This window comes from Euleptes europaea, chromosome 3 (assembly GCF_029931775.1).
Source record: "Euleptes europaea isolate rEulEur1 chromosome 3, rEulEur1.hap1, whole genome shotgun sequence".
Taxonomy (NCBI): domain Eukaryota; kingdom Metazoa; phylum Chordata; class Lepidosauria; order Squamata; family Sphaerodactylidae; genus Euleptes; species Euleptes europaea.
The window spans coordinates 94,554,496-94,579,517 of record NC_079314.1 but is presented as its reverse complement, the minus strand read 5'-3'; the positions used below and the strand labels follow the sequence as shown (position 1 = coordinate 94,579,517).

At 44.5% G+C, this 25,022-nt stretch overlaps 1 non-coding gene across 1 annotated transcript; it reads right to left on the bottom strand.

Annotated features, from left to right (window-relative positions):
* Positions 1-936: 936 nt before the first annotated feature.
* TRNAV-AAC (transfer RNA valine (anticodon AAC)) lies at positions 937-1,008 on the bottom strand. The gene has a single exon. It is a non-coding gene; the product is annotated as a tRNA-Val (tRNA).
* Between the last annotated feature and the right edge of the window lie 24,014 nt (positions 1,009-25,022).

The following is a 25,022-nucleotide window of genomic DNA, read 5'->3' as shown; positions in this document are numbered from 1 at the left end:
CCCCTCCCCACAACAGACACACTGTGAGGTAGGTGGGGTCGAGAGAGCTCTTAATAGAATTGTAACTTGCCCAAGGTTGCCCAGATGGCTTCATGTGTAGGAGTGGGGAAACAAAACCAGTTCACCAGATTAGCATCTGCCACTAGATGGGATTTATTAGCTTTGCAATATTAATTATTGAACCTCCACAGAACAAAACCCACAAAACCCAATGAATGAGACATAAAATACAGAAAAAAGAACAAACAAATGAGAGATTCCAGGAAGATGTGTGTTGTCTCTTTTGAACATGGCACACTTGAGAGTGGACCCAATAGAGGTACCTGGTTGTTCTAACTGGTTCCCGGGGGCCCCCCCTCCCCCAATTGGATTTTTTTCAACAGCTCTGGCTGTTACCCAAAACCCCATGAAAAACTCCAGCTTTTCGGACAGATGTGGTGTCACATGCCAGCCAATGTCATTGCCGCACATTGCCCCACCCCTAAAGCTCCCATGGATGCCAGCTGGTGGCCTGGGATCCCTAATGGAGCCACCAATTGTGGAATTTGTGATCTTCATGCTAGAACCACTCATTGCTATTAGATAAAAGAGTTATAAAAGCATAAAGCAGGGAGCAATTCGTAAGATCTGGGTCAAGTCACAAATGGTTGTCTGTCTTTAAGCTACAGTCTCTGAAATTCAGTGCTGTTGTGCTTCTGGAAGCCTGCTGGATGTCACTCCACAATGCTCCAGCTCAGAAGATCAGTTTGACCCAGGCCCTTCTCCCACATATAGCTGAGCAAGTCATTCAGCCTCACATGAACACACGAAGCTGCCTTATACTGAATCAGACTCTTGGTCCATCAAAGTCAGTATTGTCTACTCAGACCGGCAGTGGCTCTCCAGGGTCTGAGGCAAGGGTCTTTCACATCACCTACCTGCCTAGTCCCTTTTAACTGGAGATGCCGGGGATTGAACCTGAGACCTTCTGCATGTTAAGCAGAGGCTCTACCACTGAGCCACAGCCCCTCCTCTTATAAATTAGGCCTACAACTGGAAGGTGAAGATACCACCTTACTCTGACATCAAGAGGGCATTGCGGGAAAAGTATATGAAAGAATTATGAAACAATTTGTGGATATTGCAATAACACGGGTAACAGGAGCATCTGAGATAGCCAGGCTGCACAGAGCAGAGAACTCACAGATTGGCAAGATCTATGCGCTGCATCAAACGCATTGTGGGGGCAATGCATATAAATTGCTGTGCTCAGGCATAACCATAACCATCCTGCTGTGCAGCCCCCTTCTCCAGTGTGCTTCCAAATGAGACCTGCGTACCTTAATGTACTTTGTGTGAAGTGCTTTGCATGGTACTTATTTTGTTAAAGCAGTTTAATTAAATGAAAGTAAATATCTTCTAGCAAAATATATTCCTCTGGTAATCATTGCAATCACTTTATTGGCATATTCTCTTCCCCCTCATCTTCTTAAAATTAAAAACCACATGCGCACGCACACACACAGGAGAGGGGAGTTATTGAAGATCTGTCTCGTTATCTGGGTTTCTTTTCCATTTATGCAAAAATTAAAAGCAAGTTTTAACGTCTGAGTATTTTTTACTGATGGTCTTTGGAATATTCCGCATTTGCTGAATTATAATGATTCTGTGGTTACTTAGACATTTGTACAACTGCTTCTGCATAAAGCTAATATGCAGTGTTCTAAGTGAAATCATCCAGTCAAAGCTCCCCACCATGGTGCCTGCAAGCACCTGCCCAGGGTTGCTATTAGGGTTCCCATATGCCTAGTTATGGCGGGCAATTGCCCACCAATTAACCAGGCTGCCCGCTGCCACTCAGCTGGCTGGCGGGTGGAAGCAGGCCAGCTGGGGGGGGGTGTGATCTGCATGCATGCCACGATGATATCACTTCCAGGTTTACCCCAGAAGTGCTGGCATCATGACAGGAATACTCTAGCACTCCCTCCAACTCTATGGTTCCAATAGATTTTTTTGGGGGGGGGTGAGGAATGTGCTAGAGTGTCTTGCGCAATGCTGGTGCTTCTAGGATAAAGCTGGAAGTTATATAATTGCACTGCATGAGCTCTGATAGCCACCCCTAGCCCCACCCCCAGGAAACTCCTGCCAGTGGTGTGAGGGGACCTGGCAACCCCAGTTGCTATCCTGACCTGGCACTCCAGTGGGAGAAATTGGAGGGGTGAGGACAAGGGATTTGGCATCATGCCCACATGTGCTGGCATGTTCAGCATGAAACCAGAAGTGACATCATCACATTGGTTTACCCATAGAGTTTTGGGTGAATTGTAGAGCATTGGGCAATGTGAGGACATCAGTTCTGGTTTCATGATGGAAGTGATGTTATACATCGGCATGATACTGAATCCCCCCCTCACTTTCCCCTGCCGCTATGTCGAGTAGTGGTAGAAAACAAGGGCTTAGGCTGGAAGATATAGCTATAATAGGAACTCTGGCCTCCCTATGCCTGCCATGTGCTTCAGCAAAGTAGGTGGGGTCATTGTGAAGGCAGAATCAGTGATTGGCTGCCTTCAGACAAATAAAGGTGCTTTTCACCTGGATGCTCCCCACTTACTGGAGATGGGTTTTTCCCAGAAGTGATGAGGCAACACAGCTGACATCACCATTCATTTTAGTTTTTCTCCTCCTGCAGTTCAGATCAGCAGTGGGCAACTGGGGCTGCTAGCAGGATGCCTGGCTGCCCTATCCCTGCCTCAGTATCTCTCTCTCTCTCCCTGGGAGCCCACTGGGGGTAGCAAAAGAAGATCAAGTACTTCTCCAATTTACTCTTTGCCTCACATTTGAGGAGGAGTTTTACTTTCTCTTGCTGCACCTGGGCATCAGCGGGGACACAGAGAGAGAAATGCCAGAGACAGTAAGACACTGCAATTTAATATTTCCCTCTACATCTTGGGCTGCTAATGTGAGTGCTTTATCCCTTCTGAGGTTTTCACCATCTTTGTTGTGTGTGTGTGTGTGTGTTTTCCTTCCTTGCCTCTCTCAGTCTTCCTCTCTATGTGTGGCATTTATCTATTATCCTCCTTCTCTCTCTCTGTTATCCCCCCCTTCTGCCTTTGACCGTGGACTTCTCTGTGTATTATCGTCCATTGGATTTCTTCTCCATGTGCACATGTGTGTTTATACTCCCCATCTCCTTTCCTTTTGTGTGCTGGCTCCGCCTCCCGTGGCAGTCATTTTATATCAGCACCTCCACCCTGCCTCAAAATTCCTAATGTACCCGCTGCCTCAAAAGTTGGGGATCCCTGTTCTAAGGAAAGGATCCGGTAGAAAATGGAAACGTTGGCTGCTTAAAAAATGGGAGGAATCATAATCTGATCTTAATTTGGAAAGGAAAGAGTAATTTCAGATTGGGTGGCTGGGTTGTTTAAGCCCAGAGTCCCTAACTTTGTTCAGCCTGACAGTACATTTGGGATTTTGACACAGGGTGGTGGATGCCACTACAAAATGGAGAGCCTGCATGGTGTAGTGGTTAAATGTGTTACTGTATTAGCTAAAGGTTTTTTTTTATGCCAATAAAGGTACTTGATTGAGTGTAGTGGTTAAGGGTGGTGGTTTGGAGCAGTGGACTCTAATCTGGAGAACCGGGTATGATTCCCCACTCCTCCCCATTAGCGGCAGATGCTAATCTGGTGAACCAGGCTGGTTTCCCCCACTCTTCCACATGAAGCCAGCTGGGTGACCTTGGGCTAGTCACAGCTCTCTTAGAGCTCTCTCAGTCCCACCTACCTCACAGGGTATCTGTTGTGGGGAGGGGAAGGGAAGGTGATTATAAGCCGATTTGATTCTTGCTTAAGTGGTAGAGAAAGTCAGCATATAAAAACCAACTCCTCCTCTTCCCCCTTCTTCTCCTTCTTGCCATGGCAGGTAGGACCAGTTACTAATTGGCAGCTATAAGTGAGCAATTACAAAATGTTGAATAGGAACAAACTAAACATTTAAATAGGAAACTGGCAAATACTCACTACTTGTTATCTCATAAAGATGAGCAAAACTTGGTAAGAAGGTCATTTGTGGCTCCAGTCCTCATAAAACCCAGCACTCTCCTTTTTCTAGCAGGCTTTATTTCTGGAAGTTTTTGGTTCATTCCCTCCTCTATCACATCCTGAGGCTTTGAGGTTCCAGGCAAAGTGGGTATGATATCTATAAGACCAGAATTGGCAATTAAAAAGACAATGTCACGTCCTTCATGTCGAAGGAAGCTGCTGAAGGCTGCTGTTTTAAATCTTCCTGTAAATAATACCAAAGGTGATGGTGTAATTAGAATATTAATTACAGTAAAATGTTTATTTCTAGGGTTATAGATTATTGAAGGTTTATTTTTAAAAAATATTTTAATTTTTTATTATAAATCAAACCCTCAAACAGAAGGAAATTAAAAATATAGCACCAATAGTGGCAAGGTTTCTTGAAACAAGGGTCCTTGGGAAGAAAGCAAAGAAAAATAAAATAAAAGTTTCATAGTCATGTGGAATTTGTGTTGTTTGTGAATATTACAGAGAAGGCTGCTCTCAGCTTAGCATAATCACATACTACTAAAATAAGCCGCAGATTCATCACAAATGTGAAATGGACATAGATCCTGGCCACGTTTTCCACCAACACAAGGCACTTTCAGAGTGGTCCATTCCACCCTCCTACTGCAGACATCCACTTCCCCCCTTACACCCACTTTTACCAGGGGTAAAACAAGGCCCAGGAGTCCAATTTCAGAGAACACAGCAGGCTGCAGTAGATGGGAAAATGAAGGAAAACTCACTTTTGCAAGTGGTGCTCCGCTCACGCTAGGTAGAATTTAAGCCATTACCTCCTCATGCATTTCTAAATGATTCAAGGAGTAGGAGTAGTGGTTGGAATGCATGAGGATACGTAAGCAACACAGTGTTGCCTGGAGAGGTACAGCATGACTCAGATAATCAGGATGTTTGACAACCAGGTCTGCTAATTTCACTTCTTTGTTGCTGATTATTTGTTTTTCTTGAAGAGTCTGTTAAAATGCTCTGTTCAGATAAATTGCAATTGATTTGCAATCAATATATACTCTACAATCCCAATCATCTTCACAGGCCAGGTGATTTTAGGCACTTAAAAATATTAAGCAAGAATAATAACTGGATTCAGGTAAGTGTGCTCGACAGAGCTTTGCAAAATGGCCCTACCTCTTCGCATGAGCAACAAAGGACCACTGGTAACAGCTTGGCTACACGTTACAAGGTTCTCATGTTTGATGGTGACTGCCACGGGGATTTTGTATCAGATGTGAGAGGGGAGTTTTGTGCTTTGTAGGTGCATGCTGGCCGTTTCCTGCTCGTGACCATTGCTTGTGGGGAGAAGCAGCCTCAGCCATCCCTTCGTGCTGTTTTTTGCATTCTCAAGAGCCAGAATGGTGGTGTGGTTAAGAGTGGTGGTTTGGAGCGGTGGACTCTGATCTGGAGAACCGGGCTTGATTTCCCACTCCTACACACACAGCCAGCTGGGTGACCTTGGGAAAGTTACAGCTCTGTTAGAGCTCTCTCAGCTCCACCTACCTCACAGGGTGTCTGTTGTGGGGAGGGGAATGGAAGGGGATTGTAAGCTTGGAAGGTAGAGTTGCCACTGGGAGTGGGGAACCTCAGGACAGCACTCTCAGAGAAAAGCCAGCCACACAACACCAATTGCAACAGCAGAGCAAGCTACAGAGTAATCTATAGGTGCTGTTATTAAGTAAGAAAGTACTTGGGCCGAGGACAATGTCGGGGTTTCATGTACTCACATAGAATTTAAAGTATATTGACCTGTTCTGTCAAAGCTAGAGCGTGTGCTTTTTCAGTTGTAGCACCTAAACTCATGAAACAGTGGATTGGGAAACAGGATTTCCCCTGCTGCCCCTGAAGTGCGGTTTGACCCCCAGTTTTGCTGAGAGAGCCATCGGACGACTCTCGGAATCCTGGATGAGGTCCCGCCTGGCCTGAGGGGAAACCATTGCCGCGAACGTCTCTCTGGAATTAGGGTCAGCTCTCCCTATCTATTACCATCTAAGCAACGATACATAAGCAAGAATACCTACTCTTCTAAAATCTAAGTAACAAGAACTCTTTTGTTTTACCTGGAATTGGAAGTCCCGAAGGAGTGAAAAAAATATCTATAGAATCTGTATCTCCCCATCTGAGGTTTGGATGACTCTTTGACAATTAAAAACATTGGATAAGCCGGCAGGATCTTAATCAAATTGATCGGTGGATAGACATAACAATTGGGACCTTTTGAATGACGTTATAGCCACCACTCAGAAACTCAGAAGTGTAAAGGGGAGGGATAAGCAGATTCCCCCCCTCACTTCCGGGAGGAGGCTTTTCTGAGTAAACAAATTTTCAAGCCACGTCTTATCCGGAAGCATCAGCTATCGTCTGCCATCGCGAGAATACTACGGGATTTGAGACCTGATGTGTAGCACCACTGTGTAACTGGCAAATACTTCCCAAGTTCCTAGGCAAAAGGAAGGAACTGCAAGCGTGCGACCTTATATCCTGTCCCCCGTAACACCACTCTACAACTCATAACGTATACCTGTCCGGATTTTACAAATTAAACCTCAACAAACTACCAGAAGTAGCAACCATGGAAAGCGAGACTAAATTCATGGATCGACTAGTCTCTCTGACAAACAATATCTACGAACTTGTCAATCGGAAACTGGATGTAATTTCGGGAGATCTCAAGGATATAAAATACCGAATTATGACAATGAGATCAGAGATGAGAGAAGGAAGCTCCCCAAACGACAAACCATTAAAAGAAGAATTAAATTCTGTAAAGGAGATGGAGAGCTATGAAGGACTACCAAAGGATATACATCTGCAAGAAGAAATTGAACCAACCCAATTGACAACTATGGATATGAATGTAAGAGACTTTGACTTTTGTTTGTATGATCTACCTGATGAACTTTCAAAGTTAACTGGGAGAATTTAAAAGGGCAAAAAGCTGGAAATACCGGGATTTTTCTTCTCGCCTTAGGGATGGAAGAAAACATGCTGCAGATTTACTATCCCCCATCAATTTTTACAGAGGGAATTGCACTAACAACTTCCATGGATGCCCTTCGACGTTTAAAGCTACTGGGAAAAGAGGGAAATGCTGGAAATTTAAGATAAAGAGACTGGGTCAAAGGGTTTAGTTTTTCTCAGGATTTAATTAAAAAGGACTGATTAAATGGCTTGGCTCTGACAAAAAACAGAATAATTAATGGCATTAACATAACTGATACTTATTAGATATGTGGGAGAAATGGAGGAATCATAATGATATTCATTCTCAAAGGAAGTTAAAAATGATACTTATTTTCTAATCCATTTTTTATTATAAAAATAGTGCTTTTTATTTCTGTTCTTTTTTTCTTCTTTATTTGAATATAGATAAATGAAATAGCAAATACTTAGATTATGAGTAAAGCTAAATAAAGGGGAAAAATCTTATAAACGTTTGTAACAATATTAGGATTAGAATCTTAAACAAAGGAGATTACAAATAAATGACAAGATTGAGGGAGGTGTAGGGGAAGTCTTTATATTTTATTTTTTATCTATATATGTATGTATTTTTAACAGTTGTTTATTAGAATTTATACTCTGATGTTTACCTATATTGATTGTTGAATACCTTGTCTAATTAGTATAGAAAAATAATTTTAAAAAAGAAAAAAAAAGAAACAGTCTTCTTCAGGAGATTCAGAAGGCACCCCATGTGACTTCTTTGAAGCAGGGAATATAAGATGTTCTTTTTTCGAAAGGCATTAAGCAATTAATAGTTTTACAGTTTCTATGCTGGGCATAGTGGTTGTTTGGGTTGATTGGCCTAGGTTAAGCGGTTTGTATTGTTATCTGGTTGCCTTTATATGTAGTTTATTGCAGTCACCCTGAATACAAGAAAGAGCAGGATATGTCATTTGAAATAAAGTCCGCCCCCCCTCCCACCAGCCATGGATACAGTGCAATGATTTGTGAAAATGCTGTGTCCAGAAACCTATTAGACAAACCTATCAGAGAAATCATTTTTCTGTGCTGGCCCCTGCCTAGTGGAACAGCCTCTCCAGTGAGAGCAGGGCCTTGAGGGACCTTGGAGAGTTTCCCAGGGCCTGCAAAACAGAGCTAATCTGCCAGGCTTATGGTTGAGGCCAGCTACGGTTCCTCCTTCCATAAATGCTGGCCTCCACAACCCTCTAATCCTCCACTCCTGGTTCCCCCCCTTACCATCTATAGTGGCCTATCCACCTGTTTGCCCCGCTGTAGCTCTATGTTACAATGTGTGGGGCACCATTTGGTTTTTATGTTAGTTAGGATTTTATAGGGCTGTTTTAATTATGTTTTAGATGTTTTATGCGATTTTAATTGCATGTTGAAATGTTGTGTGAGCCACTCCGAGCCCAGCCTTCAGCTGGGGAGGGCAAGGTATAAATCGAAATAAATAAATAAAATGCATCATTAATCCAGAGCGTTAGAAATGACTGGGTGAGCCCATTGCTTAAATTCTTTCTTACTGCATTCCAGAACTATATTTGTTGTCCAGCATTTGAGAGGAGAATGGGGGAAAGGGCTAAAGTCTTGGACTGCTGCAATGCTGTGTCCTTATGCATCTATGCCCTTCTGAAACCAGCGAGACTGAGTATAACAATAAGGGTCCAACTTTCCATAAAGTGCTTCATCCCCTATAAGCTTGTAGATAAACACGCCTATTTATCTCAGGGTGATAAATTCTCCACAAAAAATAAAGCCTCACATGCAACCGATGGCAGCATGTGGGATTTAATTAGCATGGATGTGTGTCCCCCCCTCAGACTCACTGTCCATACAAGACTCCCTATAGGCCTAAGGCCTAACTCTTGGGGCCTACCACTAAATACCTGGTCTGTGGGAATCTGCAGAAAGCTCGACACATTTGCAATCTCCTGTTCTTTCTAAATTTCAGGCCAGCTGCTGGTTATCGCAGGGCATGACATATTCTGGTGGATCTTCCCCTTCCAGCCATTCTCCTGATTTGGCAATTCAGGTCTCTGCATGGAGCTAGTTAACCTTTTATTCAGCCTCTGCTAACTCTTACAAAGCAGAAAGCAGCAATTTTGCTCAAATGGGGAGGGGGAATTCAGCTTTCTCTTCATACAACTGTCCTCAACATGATTACTTTTCATGCCTTTCATCTTGATCCCCCAGTACACCACTTGGAGCGTCTGATTGTCCACACTAATTTATTTCAGTAGTTATTTATGTATTGTGTTTATATACCAAACAAGATTGACTTATTACAATTAAAGTCCATCATTTTGTCTGGAACTTAAAGTTGCTTTTTTTCTCAACTGGGGCAAAGGGGGGGGGAGGAGAATTCTCATTAACATGTTGAATTTTATCCAGACTAATGTTTCTGTGGACACAAGAATTTCCACCCATCGGATGCAATGTTCCTTCTCCCCCCTCCTGTGAAAGCCTGAGCTGCTCACTTAAATCCTATTCTTGGGGGAAGGGATGAGGATGAACAGGATGAGGGGTGCTTTGGTTGCTGTGGGAGACAGTAAAATCATGCTGCTTGAGTAGAAACCCTTATGCCCATGGACACATTATTGTAGATCCAAGACCATAGCAATTGCTGCTGGCATGGAAAGAGGGCCATCTTAAGGTTACTAGGTTGATGGTTCCAGCAATTGCCCGCCAATTCCCCGAGCTACTCGGAGTGGCACTTGTACGCATGCACAGCTGTGCACAATACGATTATGTCACTTCTGGGTTTAGCTCCAGAAGTGCCGCATAGCAATGGGACACTTTAGCACTCAAGCCCCAAAAACGCTCCTTAGAATCAACTGTCCCACACAGGACTTTAACTGAGGCATTTTGGGGTTTGAGAGCTAAAGCGTCCCATCACAATGCGGTGCTTCCAGGGTAAGCCTGGAAATGATGTGATCATTTCATGTGCAGGATCGCTGCCACAGCCCAACCCCAAAAACCTCCCACTTGTGGAGAGGTGGGACCTGGCAACCCTAGGCCATTTCTATCCTGCCCCATGCATATAGGTATTGACTGTTTGTCTATAGAACAATTGGAAGAATATCGGCCCCCAAGCCAATAATTTGTGGCAGATAAATATTGGATGGTCTCCCTGTCCCAAATAGGGATGTGATAACAACTACTGGTTCATCTCATTCCCTGTCTGCCAGTTGCAAGCAAGCAGCTGATCCCTTGATGGACGTTTTGGCTACCGGGGAGGTGACCCTATTAATTGAGTCACTCCTCATTTGCAGTTGACACTGCCCAGTACCATGGTACATGAAAGGAATGATGAAAAGGGTTTGGCTTCTCAGCAGCCCCCTTCTCCTCAGCTCTCACACAGACCCACTGCCATGGCAGGGGAATGGGAGGCTTGGGTACCTGCTGAGTGGCAGTACTGCTCAGTGGCAGTAGCAGCATGGGGGCCATCCACCACTCACCAGCCCCCCAATGCCTGTTCCTTCTCCACAGTCAGCCCTGTATACCTCCTCCTCCCCCACTGCTGCTTCTTTCTGGACCCCTGCTACTCCCACTCCCCGGCTATCACTCCTTATGCCTCCCACATCTTCTTCCACAGCAGCTTGCTGATTGGCAGCTGCTCTAGACCGACCACTGCAAGGGAGGCAGATGCAAAGTTTGACCCATGGGGGCTCAGAATAGCTGGAATGGCCCATGGCCAGATTCATGACATCTTTACTCCCAACCATCTTGGGAGAAACGAAGGGCTTAGGGGGACATGGTAGGCCCAGCCCCAGGAAGGGAAGGTTCTCTGAATGGGAGCTTTGGATTGAAGGTCTATCATGAGGCCTGAATAGGGAAAGATTGTTAAAAGTGATAGCTTGGCCCACCAGAGAGAGGAATTGCTATCATAAGATGTTGTGCTTCAAGGTAGGGTTGCAACTTTGGGTTGAAAAATTCCTGGAGATTCGGGGGTGGATCCTACCGAGGGCAGAGTTTGGGGAGGGGAGGGACCTCAGTGGAGTATAATGCCATAGAATCCATCCTCCAAAGCAGCCATATTCTCACACATGAACACATGAAGCTGCAAAATATTGTAGAAGGCTTTCACGGTCAGAGTTCATTGGTTCTCGTAGGTTATCCGGGCTGTGTAACCGTGGTCTTGGTATTTTCTTTCCTGACGTTTCGCCAGCAGCTGTGGCCGGCATCTTCAGAGGAGTAACACTGAACACAGAGAGACACTGTCCTTCAGTGTTACTCCTCTGAAGATGCCGGCCACAGCTGCTGGCGAAACGTCAGGAAAGAAAATACCAAGACCACGGCTACACAGCCCGGATAACCTACGAGAACCAACATGAAGCTGCCTTATCCTCAATCAGACCCTTGGTCCATCAAAGTCAGTATTGTCTACTTGGACCGGCAGCAACTCTCCAGGGTCTGAGGCAGAGGTGTTTCACATCCCCTACTCGCCTCGTCCCTTGAACTGGAGATGCCGGAGACTGAATCTGGGACCTTCTGCATGCCAAGCAGATGCTCTGCCACTGAGCCACAACCCCTCCCCGTGGCCCCTCTCCAGGTGAACCCATCTCTGTAGTCTGAAGACAAGTGGTAATTCCGGGAAATCCCCAGGCTCTGTCTTCAGGTTGGCAAGCCTACTGCAAGGGATGAATCGGGAACCTAGCAAGCCATTCCAACAATTCATGTTCTTGCCTCAGGCCTCAGTTAAAGTCCTGTGTGAGACAGTTAACTTCTAAAAAGACTGTAAGGAACATCTTCAATGGACAAATTAAGTATGTGTGTGTGTGTGTGTGTGTACATGCACACTGCAGATGTGTGCATACATTTATATACGTGTGTGTGAGTTGTATGTGTGTGTGTATATATGTCCTTACTGGACCAACAAAATCAAAATGTCCACTGCTCTCCTCAAGTTTCTCCCTTTACATGTGTTTATGCATACCCTGCACCCTCTTCGATTGAGTCCTTCTGTACAAATAAACTATTTTGAAAGAAGGCACCTGTAGGAATCTTGTATTTGGTGCACTAGAAAATATTGTTCTTAAAAGCCCCTGAGTCTCTGGATTTGCGTAAGGAAGGACTTCTGGATGCAGTTGATAAGGGGGTGCCTGTGACCATGTCCATTGTTGTGGAAAGGCACTGGGAATGGAATGACGGACCAGAACCAATAGTGTCTTTGAGGAGTCCAGCACTAGCCATCCTGACAGTCACGATGGTTCGAAAGACTTCTGCTCACTTCTACCACAGTGTCTTGGATTCTTGCCATTTGCTCTGGATTAGTGACAGAAGACAAGTTGTTTGCATATGGATACAATTTAGGACACCTACCGAGTCACTGGGAAAGATTTACGTGGAGCCCTGGAGAAAATGCAGCAATATGCCTCCTCAGCGTTCTGAATTGCGATGGGAGTTATAATCGCACCCTGAATATATTAAAATGGTATGCAATAAATCCCTGTCTATAAATGTGAAACTTTGGAAGACCTTATATCATTCAGTTCCTCTGATAGCTGTCATAGCAGCTCCAGAAAACTGGGCTGCGCCAATGTAACTCGTTTGTGATATGGAGCGGTTAAATTTATAGAAGGGAAAGAGCAGGCAGCCCCAATGAATGGGAAAACAAGCTATCTGTTCTTGTTTTTTAAAGAGCTCTGCTGTTAATGATGGCACGTTAATTACAACAAAGGAAATAATATCCATGGATTGATATTGTCCCAAAAATCGTAGCCCACAAATACCATCCAGTTCTGCTACATGAACTTAGCCTTGTTTCCTTTCTCTTTGCCAAACAGGATTGTTCAATTCAGGCATATATGAAATGTCTGTCTATCAGGGATGGGGGAAGAGGGTCTTTACTTTGACAGGCAGTTAGCATTTTAGCTGCTATATTGTGTAATCAGTACAATTTCTAAGTCACTGTTGTCCACTTGGTGGTGGTGATAGCGAAGAAGTATTATTACAGGATCTGCAGATTGTGGAATACTGTGCAACGCCTTGAATTATGTTTAGTACCTATTCTGTTTAGCGAGCCTAGCGCTGCAACCCTGCTTTTCAGTTTCCTTTCTCCAATTTGTCATTTGAATGGAGCCTCATAATCTGTTTTTTCCTTCTCTTTCTGTTACACTAGCCCTGTCCCTCCCTCTAGTCTTAAAACAATTTGCGTGATTGCTGTTCAGAGTCCTTCTCTTTGTTACTTGCACAAGGAGGATCAGCCACCCGCCTTCTTCCCCATCTTTTCTGCCTCATCACCTCTCCTCTGCCTACTTTCAGTCCTCATCAGAAAAACATCATCTTTCACTTGCTTATGCCTCATATTTCGCATTCCACCTCCTAGCTTTATCTATGCTGTCTCCCAGGCTGTAGGTATGAAAACTATTAAACACTGAACAACCAACGCAGTTTGTCTAGGTGATTGTCCTTTCCTGCCATCTTTGCTGACCCAAAATCTTGTAGTTTGTAACAGGAAGAGATATATGGCCAGGCTTGCTATTCCTGAACTGTAGGTATATATTCAAGGACCCAATCAATGTATTGCTTTTGCAAATAAGAGGATCTATTTCACCCAATTTACCCCAGGTAAAGAAGTTTGGGTACCCGAACAAGAAGCATACTCATAGGAGATTTTTGTTTGAGTATTAGCTAGTTGGACTTTTGAGCTCATCTAATATATGCATAGAGGCTAGAAGAAGAAGAGTTGGTTTTTATAGGCCGACTTTCTCTAACACTTAAGGAAGAATCAAACCGGCTTACAATCACCTTCCCTTTCCCTCTCCACAACAGACACCCTGTGAGGTGGGTGGGGCTGAGAGTGACTAGCCCAAGGTAACCCAGCTGGCTTCATGTGGAGGAGTGGGGAAACAAATCCAGTTCACCAGATTAGCCTCGGCTGCTCACGTGGAGGAGTGGGGAATCAAACTCGGTTCCACCGCTCCAAACCACCGCTCTTAACCACTACACCATGCTGGCTAGGACATGGCCATAGCTAAATCCACATCTGGGGTGGAGGATTTTGCAACCTGGGAGCCCTAACAGACATTTTTGGAACTGGCAGAAGATGGTACTATGTTGATCAGATTCCTAATCAAATATCAGAGATCTGGGAGTCTTAGTGGACCACAAACTGAATATGTGTCAACAGTGTGATATGGCGGCTAAGAAGGCCAATGCAATTCTGGGCTGCATCAATAGGAGTATTGTGCCTAGATCAAGAGAAGTAATACTACCACTGTATTCTGCATTGGTCAGACCTCACTTGGAATACTGTGTCCAATTTTGGGCTCCACAATTTAAGAAGGATGTTGACAAGTTGGAGCGTGTCCAGAGGAGGGCGACCAGAATGGTCAAAGGTAGGGCTGTCAAAAAAAAAAAAAAATTCGGTACAGTTCGGATTCGGCCGAATTTGACCCTTGTGGGGTCGGTACGTGCCGAAGTCCGAACTCCCCCGCTTCGGATCCCCGGTAATTCGGGGGGATCCGGAGTTCGGGGGGAAATTCGGCCGAAGCGCGCCTTCAGGGATTCCCTGAAGGCGCGCGGGGGCCCTTTAAACTCATCTGAGCCTCCCAGCTGGGAGGCGCAGATGAGTTTCAATGACAGCCGCGCCTCTCCAGCGGACTCCGCTGGAGAGGCGCGGCTGTCATTGAAACTCATCTGCGCCTCCCGGGCGGGAGGCACAGATGAGTTTCAATGACAGCCCGCCTCCCTTCTGCGGGCTACCCTGAAGGGGGGCGGGCTGTCATTGAAACTCATCTGCGCCTCCCGCCCGGGAGGCGCAGATAAGTTTCAATGACAGCCCGCCCCCCTTCAGCGGGCTACCCTGAAGGGGGGGGCTGTCATTGAAACTCATCTGCGCCTCCCGCCCGGGAGGCGCAGATGAGTTTCAATGACAGCCCGCCTCCCTTCTGCGGGCTACCCTGAAGGGGGGGGCTGTCATTGAAACTCATCTGCGCCTCCCGCCCGGGAGGCGCAGATGAGTTTCAATGACAGCCCGCCTCCCTTCTGCGGGCTACCCTGAAGGGGGGGGCTGTCATTGAAACTCATCTGCGCCTCCCGCCCGGGAGGCGCAGATGAGTTTCAATGACAGCCCGCCTCCCTTCAGGGGAGCCCGCTGAAGGGAGGCGGGCTGCCCTTTAAACTGATCTGAGCCTCCCAGCTGGGAGGCGCAGCTCAGTTTAAAGGGCAGCCCGCGCCTTTCAGCGGGCTCCCCTGAAGGGGGGGCCGAATTGGCCGAATTTATTCGCGAACTCCCGAACTCGCTGAATTCGGCCCCCCCGGTTGCCCGCCAGATTTGAGTTCGGATCCGTCCGAAATGAAAATCACCGAATCAGGGGAAATTCGGTTGATTTTCAGTTCGGACCGAACCGAATTGACAGCCCTAGTCGAAGGTCTGGAATCCATGCCCTATGAGGAGAGTGGGGTTTGTTTAGTCTGGAGAAGAGAAGGTTGAGGGGTGACATGATAGCGATGTTTAAATATTTGAAGGGATGCCATGTTAATGAGGGAACAAGCTTGTTCTCTGTTGCTTCAGAGACTAGGACACGGAGTAATGGGTTTAAACTAAGAGAAAAACAATTCCACCTAAACATTAGGAAGAACTTTCTGACGGTGAGGGCGGTTCGACAGTGGAATGCACTGCCTCAGAGAGTGGTAGATTCCCCGTCTTTGGAGGCCTTTTAGCAGAGGTTGGATGGCCATCTGTCGGGAGCACTTTGATTGTGGGATCCTGCATGGCAGGGGGTTGGACTCGATGGCCCTTGTGGTCTCTTCCAACCTTGTGTGATTTTGTGATCCAGGCTGGCCAATCCAAAGGCTTTATAATCACAGGTACCAGTGTTGCATATCCCCTTCTGTGCCTGAAGGAGGCTCTAATGCCAAAGAAGCTAGTTAATTCAGTAGGATACATCACAGGAGCAACCTATGAAATTCCCAGATTAACTCCAGAGCCTCTGACAATAGTACAACTTCTGCTGAGACAAGCAACCAACTCAAGTTCAGCTTGTGGATATGTACCTGTTTATTTGTTTGTTTTTTTAAAAAACAGTATTTTTCACATTCAGATTTCAGGAGGGGCATAAATACTGGTATTCAATGGTATTTGGGTCCCCCAGAACCATTTTGGGATTCAGGTTTGGGGGTTCCAGAATTATTCAGGTTCCAATATGGGGGGCTTTTTATGGGGGTTGGAGTGGCTGTTTTGAACCAGATGTCACTAAAATTGCAGAGAACCGAGTGCCACCTGTCTACTAAAGTCCCCAAGTTTCAAGCAAGTTGGACCAAGGGGTCCAATAATTCTACAGGCTCCTGAACAAGGTGCTTCTAGACAACCTTCTTGCAGAGCTGCAAACTGGAAAGGAAAATCAGCCCCCACAAAGGAAGGAGGCAACATGAAGGAGCCAGCCAGACTTGCAGCTCTGCTGGAGCCTAAACCTGGCTCGTGCCAGCTTGGATTAAAAAAAAAAAAATCATTCATTTAAGATGCATGAAATGCTCGACTGATCAGGTGCCATACAAAACTGCTATCCTATACCACAGAACACCTTCATTTCCTCATGAAAAGCATACAATGAAGCAATATTGATAAACCAAAATGATAGTACTCATACAATGTAGTGTTAAGACCACGAGAATGTAATGAGCTGTCCTTATCAATAAACCATATGAGATTCATAAATGTTTCTTCAGAAAACTGGGAAGTGGATGGTTTAGATTTATGGAATAAATTAGTTGCTGTCAGTTAATCACTGGGCACTGGTACTTAGCAGCAATTATATTAATAGAACCCCCGGCTTAGTGTGCAACACTGACAAATAGAAACAGCAACAAGCTGTCAAGTTCCTGAGAGCTGAAGTGCTAAGATGCCCTCTGCAAGTGTATTTCCGTAGCCCTATTGGCCACTAACAGTGCTACCCTAAACAGAGTTACACCCTTCTCAACCCATTTACTTCACTGGATTAAGAAGGGTGTGACTCACTTAGGATGGCACTGTATTGCTCCTAAAGCAGATTACATGAGTTTCATTACACCAGATGTAAATCTTCCACATTGGTATTGGCAGACCCCAAAAACATAGCATTTTGTTGGCTACTGCCTTGTATATTCCTTTTCTTTTGGTTCACCCTGAAAAGCATCCACGCCAGTAGGACTCCCACTTTATGGGACCACATTTCAGAATAACAATTGATTCAAAGTCCAATCTGAGGGCATGCTTGCCAAATAGTAATTCTTACCCACCTAGGGTTGCCAACCTCCAGGTACTAACTGGAGATCTCCTGCTATTACAACTGATCTCCAGCTGATAGAGATCAGTTCACCTGGAAAAAATGGCTGCTTTGGTAATTGGATTCTATAACATTGAAGTCCCTCCCCTCTCCAAACCCCACCCTCCTCAGGCTCTGCCCCACAAATCTCCACTATTTCCCAACTCGGAGCTGGCAACTCTACATCCATCCCTTTAGTATTAGATGTGGATGATGTAGGATTGTGACCACTGACAATCCCACATGCCAAGACTGGACTAGATGACCCTGATGGTCCCTTCCAACTGGATGATTCTATGATCTGGCTGTAGCTGAAGAAAAGCACATTTCAGTAAGCCTGCACTGGAAGTCACTCTATAGGATATGGTATCTATCAGACTTGTAAAAATCATTCTGTGTCTGATCAGGGAGCATCGTATTAATACTGTACCCTGCCAATTATCTGCAATAAGCCAGGATAAAAGAGAAGTTCAAGAAACATTCTTGCAGATTGGCGTGCATTTTAATAAATATACACACACCCTGTAGATTTAGTCTTTGATGCAATCGCTGCTGGAGTCTCTGGTTTGCAGCTCTTTTTGGAGCAATGGAAGTTGCTAATTACACTATTTGTGTAGAGCAAGAGGGGGATTTAAAAAAAAAAACCAAACATACAAAACTGAACTCTTGCTTAAAAGTCACAATTAAGGAAGAGAGGAAAAAACAGTTCATTACAGAAAAGTAGTACTCTAAATAAAGCTAATGTACTCCCTCTTGTTCCAATGAGCTCCTGAATAATGGATAAGTAAAACTTCATCGCCTTTAATTAATTTCATTTCTAAATTAATTCATCCCAACACAACATTAAAAGGCAGTAAATGTGTCTGTTATTCAACAGGTCCAGAAAGTATATATTTTTTAAAAAAGAGTAAGTCAGCGGAAAGCGCTGTGAACAGCAAAGGGTAGCCTTTTATGGTCTCTGTGAAAAAAATGGAGTTAATTAAAGCACAGTTAATGAGCAGCAAGCCTCTCTATAGGATTTCCCCCTACTGTAAAACAATACAGAGTTTATTTATTTTTATTGTATTTCTCAGAATTGACCATTCTAGGTATGCAGAGAGAGAGAGAGAGAGAGATGTCCTGAGCATATACAGGCCAATTGGAGCAGTGGAGTCCGATCTGGAGAACCAGGTTTGATTCCCCACTTCTCCACATGAGTAGCAGAGGCTAATCTGGTGGACTGGGTTTGTTTCCCCACTCCTACGCATGAAGCCAGCTGGGTGACCTTCCTTAAGTGGTAGAGAAAGCTGACATATAAAAACCAATTATTATTCTTCCTCTTCCTCTTCTTTGTTAGTTAGCACTGTGATCACTGCCAGACTGCTTTGGGGCTTCGTTGGAATTATGCATGGTTTTTCCAGCCTTCAGAAGTCAGGTTGTACATGGGTTCACTATAACATGTGAACAGGGTTTTTGTGTGCAGGTAAGGAAAAGCGCAATGTGGCACCGTTGCCACCCTGAGTTTGGAAACAGGAAGAGAGTGCCCAAACACCGGAAAACCCTTAGGACAACCATTCAGGAATCTACATGAAAAGGGTGGAAAGATGTAATAATTTGTGCAGTTTTAAGGTTAGCAATCCATTGTGGAACCCATTTTATAAGTCTTCATTTGGGGCTTTAGAGAAGAAAGACCACTTCTGCACAAGAATAAAGCCCTCATTATGAAGGCCTCACCATAATTTTTTTTTTAAATAAAGGTACAGTAAAGGCCCCCTGTGCAAGCACCAGGTCATTCCTGACCAATGGGGTGATGTCACATCCCGACGTCTACTAGGCAGACTATGTTTACGAGGTGGTTTGCCATTGGCTTCCCCAGTCATCCACACTTTACCCCCAGCAAGCTGGGTACTCATTTTACCGACCTCGGATGGAAGGCTGAGTCAACCTTGAGCCAGCTACCTGAAACCAACTTCTGTTGGGATTGAACTCAGGTCGTGAGCAGAGCTTGGACTGCAATACCAGAGCTTGGACTGTGCCAGGGGGGTCCTAAAAATTTTTTAGCTTGCCATTAAAATTAAAATTCAATATGTTCCATTATAATTCCCTACAAAATACTACACAAATCCCTAAAAATAATCAACAGAGAAAGGCTTCTGTATCAGACTGAAACTCACAGATAAATCCATTCACTTCTCCCCCACCCCCAATTTATGTGCTGTATGGAACAGTGTGAAATTACCTGCCCTGCTGCAGAATTAGTTTGAACCTCGGCTCCGCTAGTTCGGGCTAAGAGATAATGATGCAAACTGCTAGCAGTTAATTCAGTTCTTTGGAACTGTATGATGTTTATCTCTTTGTAAAAACATGGTGGGGGGGGAAGGAATGAAATGAAACACTGGCCTTGGATTGGAGGCTAGAAAACGTGTTGACCCAGCTCAATTCCATAACAGATGGAAAAGCACAGACCAATTATATATTTTATACAGTAGCTTCTCAACTGTGCGAGATGCTGTTCACAGGAAGAAAAAGATAATGGAGCAACAGCTATCTGGGGACCAGACAAACACCCAGTAGGAGATAAAACAAAAATACCCAGGAGGTAAGGCGACTGGTCAAATGTATCCCAGAAAGTAAGTGGCAGATCCGCTGGGCTTTTAGGTTTCCAGTTATCTGAAGCAGAGGCAAAGTAATGCAGTGGCTGTTAAAGAATGTAAAACAGAGGTTCATTGCTCATAGTTTGCCTCCAGTACATAGGTCTCAAGCCAGTGATGCCAAAACTGTGTGCCAAGAATGTACCTGGAAAAAGTAAGTCACCACTTTGGATGCATCCCTCTCCCCAGTCTATGAGACTTGGGGCGCAAAGGCTCTCTGCAGCACTGATTCCCCCCATCCCTATCAACATGACATCATCCTGATGAAGGCAACAGAGACATTCCGGAGGTTGGACAGGAAAATGCACCCCTAGAACAATGCTTCTTGCTCAAGGGCTGCAGCAACACATAGCACTTCAGTATAATTGTTAAAACAATGTACAATGGGAAGGCGGCATGGTATAGCCTGACCTTGCCAGAACTCAGAAGCTAAGCAGGGTTAATACTTGGAAGGGAGACCACCAAGGAAGACTCTGCAGAGGAAGGCAATGGCAAACCGCCTCTGCTTCTCACTTGCCTTGAAAGCCCCTTGCTGGGGTCGCCATAAATCAACAGTGACTTGATTGCATTTTATACACACACAAATAACAATGTGCATGTGGAACAATGGAATGTATAACTGACAGGACACATGAACTGAGCTGAGTTTGATTCCCCACTCCTCCACATGAGAGGTGGATGCTAATCTGGTGAACCGGGTTGGTTTCCCCACTCCTACACATGAAGCTAGCTGGGTGACCTTGAGCACACTCTCAGCCCCCCCACCTCTCAGGGTGTCTGTTGTGGGGAGGGAAAGGGAAGGTGATTGTAAACCAGTTTGATTCTTCCTTAAGTGGTAGAGAAAGCCAGCGTATAAAAACCAACTCTTCTTTTTAAATTTCATTTGGTTTTGAAATTGTATCCAAAGAAGTACCTTGTGCTATGTCTTGTAAACACAGAGAAATACTGGGGATGCAACATGCAAGCTGATGGGGGGGCGTGGCCCAGTGGTAGAGCATCTGCTTGGCATGCAGGTCCCAGGTTCAATCCCCGGCATCTCCCGATAAAGGGACTAGGCGAGTAGGTGATGTGAAAGACCTCGGCCTGAGACCCTAGAGAGCCGCTGCTGGTCTGGGTAGACAATACCAACTTTGATGGAACAAGGGTCTGATTCAGTATAAGGCAGCTTCATGTGTTCATATGTTCATGTGACAGCAAGGAAGAATCTGATGAATTCCACTCGCACAAAGACCGCTGTGCATGCAAAAATCTTTTAGGGGATCCAATCCCAGAACTGGAGACAGAAGCATACACTGTTAACTGAGCTATCTCACAGCTGAAGTAGAGCTTCTTCTCTGATAGACATGGTGAGTCCCAGTACTGTCTTCCTATGTACTTTGGCTGAATCAAACCTTTATCCATAACTACTGAGCACCATCATGATCACTGTCAACAGCATCTTTTCTTTCACTCTCAGTTACGTACAAAGTTTTGTAGGAAACCAAGCAGGAAATGAATGTGTCTTTCTCTAAGAACCATCACGCTGACTTACCCATGGCATAACTCATGTTTACAAATGATATTAGTTCAAGCAAGTGACTTCACTGAATTTCTACAGAAATCTTAGCTTGTCAAGAGAACTGCAGTCTCTCTCCCTGATTCCCAGAACAGACAGCCCATCCTTCCCCTCAGACTTCTCCATTCTCCCGAAATAATAGTTTTATTTTCTGTACTGCAACTTTTAGCGTGTACCGTAAGCAGAAAAGATGCCTCCTCCTCCTCCCTTCTTGAGAGGAGGATATTTAATGAAAATAAGTCTTGAGAGGGGAGAGTAAGCAATGTCGCTTTTTCTCAAGCCCTCGATGGGTTCTTTGTTAGAATTAAGTGATTAACAAGGTAGAAGTGAAGCTTCATTCTCCAACTTCAATCTCATTACAAGGGGCCAGACAAAAGACCATGAGACATTAGATTAGGTTTAATTAGATTATATGACAATGGGTTAATAAAGACTAATCTAGCATTCTGTTTGGCTAAAACTATAGCTCAAAATCAAATCAATCACCTGTGGAAATACTGTCAGATCATGCTATGAGAAGCATCAGAAAGGGGAGATGATTAAACCCTGGAATGTTAGTGGTTATATTAGGAAGAAATCAGTTACTGATGAGGATTTCTTTCAAACTGGTTGTTTTCTTTAAAGACCAGGAAACAAGAAAAAGTGCAAACGATGGGGACCAACAAATAATGCTCTTTTCCATATGTGTATATTTCATGTGTGTACATTATCATTGTGACCCTTTTAATGTCTTCTCTTTTCTGCTTTTTCCTTCTTTCTTTATGCCACTTTTACATTTTACATATGCAACTGATGCACAAAATTGCATTGAAAACATATTAATTTGAACCGGAAAACTTTTGCGCCAGGAAATAGAAACGTCCAAGACAATAATTGATTCACACAAGAGAAAAGGGGGGAAAAAATCAAAATGGGTATTTTCAAGTCAAACCATGAGGGATGAGAAATTCTATAACACAGAAAAAAGGACAGATGGGTAGACAGGCAGGCAGATAGGCTTTAGAGAAAGGTATATTGGTTAAGAGACCTCTACTTGGAAGCAACTTCCAGTCACATATTCTTTGGTGAGATTAAAAATCCCATACACAGACTACATGTGGTTTACATCCATATTGTGGAAAACACAAACCATGTGCTCCTCAGATGTGGCTATTATGAGGGTATTCGGCGAAAGCTGATCCATCCACTTATTAATTTAATGGAGTCAGAGGAAGAGGTAATGAAACTTCTTTGGGATGGGGACTCTATTTGTCTCTCTCAAGTTGCCAAATTTTGCGCTGCTGCAATTAAGATCCGTGCGGGTAAGGTTAACATTGGGACTGGCTAATTTTTATCTGGTAAATTATTGGTTTTAACTGTTTTCAAATTGTGATATTTTTAAACAAGAGAGATCCTAATCTCTCACAGGTTGTATCTGGTCGTTTTGTTCTGGCGTTTGCTGTAAATAAATTTATTCATTCATCCAAATTGTGATGCACATTAGAATTTGAGTTATTACAGCGTTTCCCATTTGCACTGCAAAGTGTGAAAGAAGACACAAATTTCCATCCACAGCGTAACAGAGATGGGAAAGTCTATGGCCGCCATAGTCTCAGACTATGTCTTCTTGAGGATTTCTCAGATGTTGGGCATATGGATACTTGCAAAACAACACACGGTCTAAATTGACCTTCAAGCTAATCCCTACTATTTGGAGCTAAGCAGTCTCATCAGCACCACCAAGGTTGATGAAGAATCTTAGGATAAAACTGGAATGGCAGATAAGACCAGACAAGTTATCTGGCCAGACCAAATCCTTGGGACACTTGGAGGGCAATTCGGTGGATTGTGAAAAAAGCTAAATCTGAAGGGAGCCATTTCCTTCTTGATTTATTGCAGCTGTCACAAAGATGGGGTTGATAGGGCACAGAAGAGTTGATGGCTTCTGCTTCATAAATTTATGAAGCAAAATGACCTGTCTGTTCAGGATATGTCTCCCCTGAAACCTGAATAAAAAATGCTCAGTGCTCGCTTTCAAAGTTGAGTTTATAAAAGCAGTTCCAAGAGTGCACCCTTCCTTTTATCTCTTCATGCACCATTTTGTTTGCAAGGCAGTTTTAGACAATAGTTTTAGGAGGGCCCCTTTGCAAAACTACAGCTTCCTTTCAGACCCTGTCCAGATTTCCACCCCAAAGCTTAGCCCTGATGACACCACAGCACAAGAGTGTTGCATGTCTACCCTGGTTTTTCTGAAATGGCCAATGAAGCACAAAGCAACTGATGAAGTCAGCATTCCCCAATGACTCTGGGTAAGGGTGGTTCCACTCAATCGTTTTGCCCTGCTGAACTATACACTTTTTGACCTGAACTTTCAAGCAGAATAGAAAGAGGTTCCACGCAGCAACTGATACACCACTGTATCCCCCTTAACAATCTGGCAGTGCCTACAAGAGCCTGTGGTAGGTCTACTCAGAAGTAAATGCCCTTCAACAAAATGTTCTCCCTGCATTTTTCCCTGTTGTTTCTTATTTTTAGCCTTTTTTAATTTATGTTCTTCAGAGAACATGTTTCTTATTTCCTGTTATCTCCCAGCTGATGGTTTCTCTTGCAGCACTTATGAATAAATAAGTAACTATCAGCTGGAAGGACACACACACACACATATATATTTATATATATATAAATTATATATATATTACTTCAGAGAAAGCCAAAACCACTCAAAACATTTTTTGTAATGTGATTATGAAATAATGATCATGACCGAGACTGGACTTTCTCCCAGACTTACCCAGGCAGAAGCAGGTATCCATGACCCTGGCACTGACCTTTGAGTTCATAACACCTTCTATGGCCATCCCAACAGCAAGAGAGCTGGCTTTACCAGGCCAGGTAATGCATACCTCCTATTCCTCACCCTTTAAGGACGTGCCAGCAGCTGGGCCACACATAGGGTTGCCTGCTTTGGGTTGGGAAATACCTGGAGATTTTTGGGGCAGAGCCAGAGGAGCGGAGGGTTTGGGGAGGGGAGGGACTTCAATGCCATAGAGTCAAATTGCCAAAGCAGCCATTTTCTCCAGGTGAACTGATCTCTATTGGCTGGAGATCAGTTGTAATAGCAGGAGATCTCCAGCTACTACCTGGAGGTTGGTAACCCTAGCCACACAGCCAGGTTATCAGGAAAATGGGGAACAGGTGTGGGAGGTCAGGGAAGGTTAGTGGGCATGTGCACAATTAATAGGGTTGCCAACCTACAGGTACTAGTTGAAGATCGCCTGCTATTACAACTGATCTCCAGCCAATAGGGATCAGTTCAGCTGGAGAAAATGGCCACTTTGGCAATTGGGCTCTATGGCATTGAAGTCCCTCCCCTCCCCAAACCCCACCCTCCTCAGGCTCCACTTTAAAAACATCCCACCAGTGGTGAAGAAGGACCTGGCAACCCTAACAATTAAGTCTGGCCCATATAAGGGGTCAAATGGCAGGCCAGAGGGGAGTTCTTTTCCAGGCTTCCCCTCTTCTGCATCAGAGACTTTAACCAGCCCTGGGGTCTCATCTGGAACCATGGAAGGGAGAACCAAGCAGC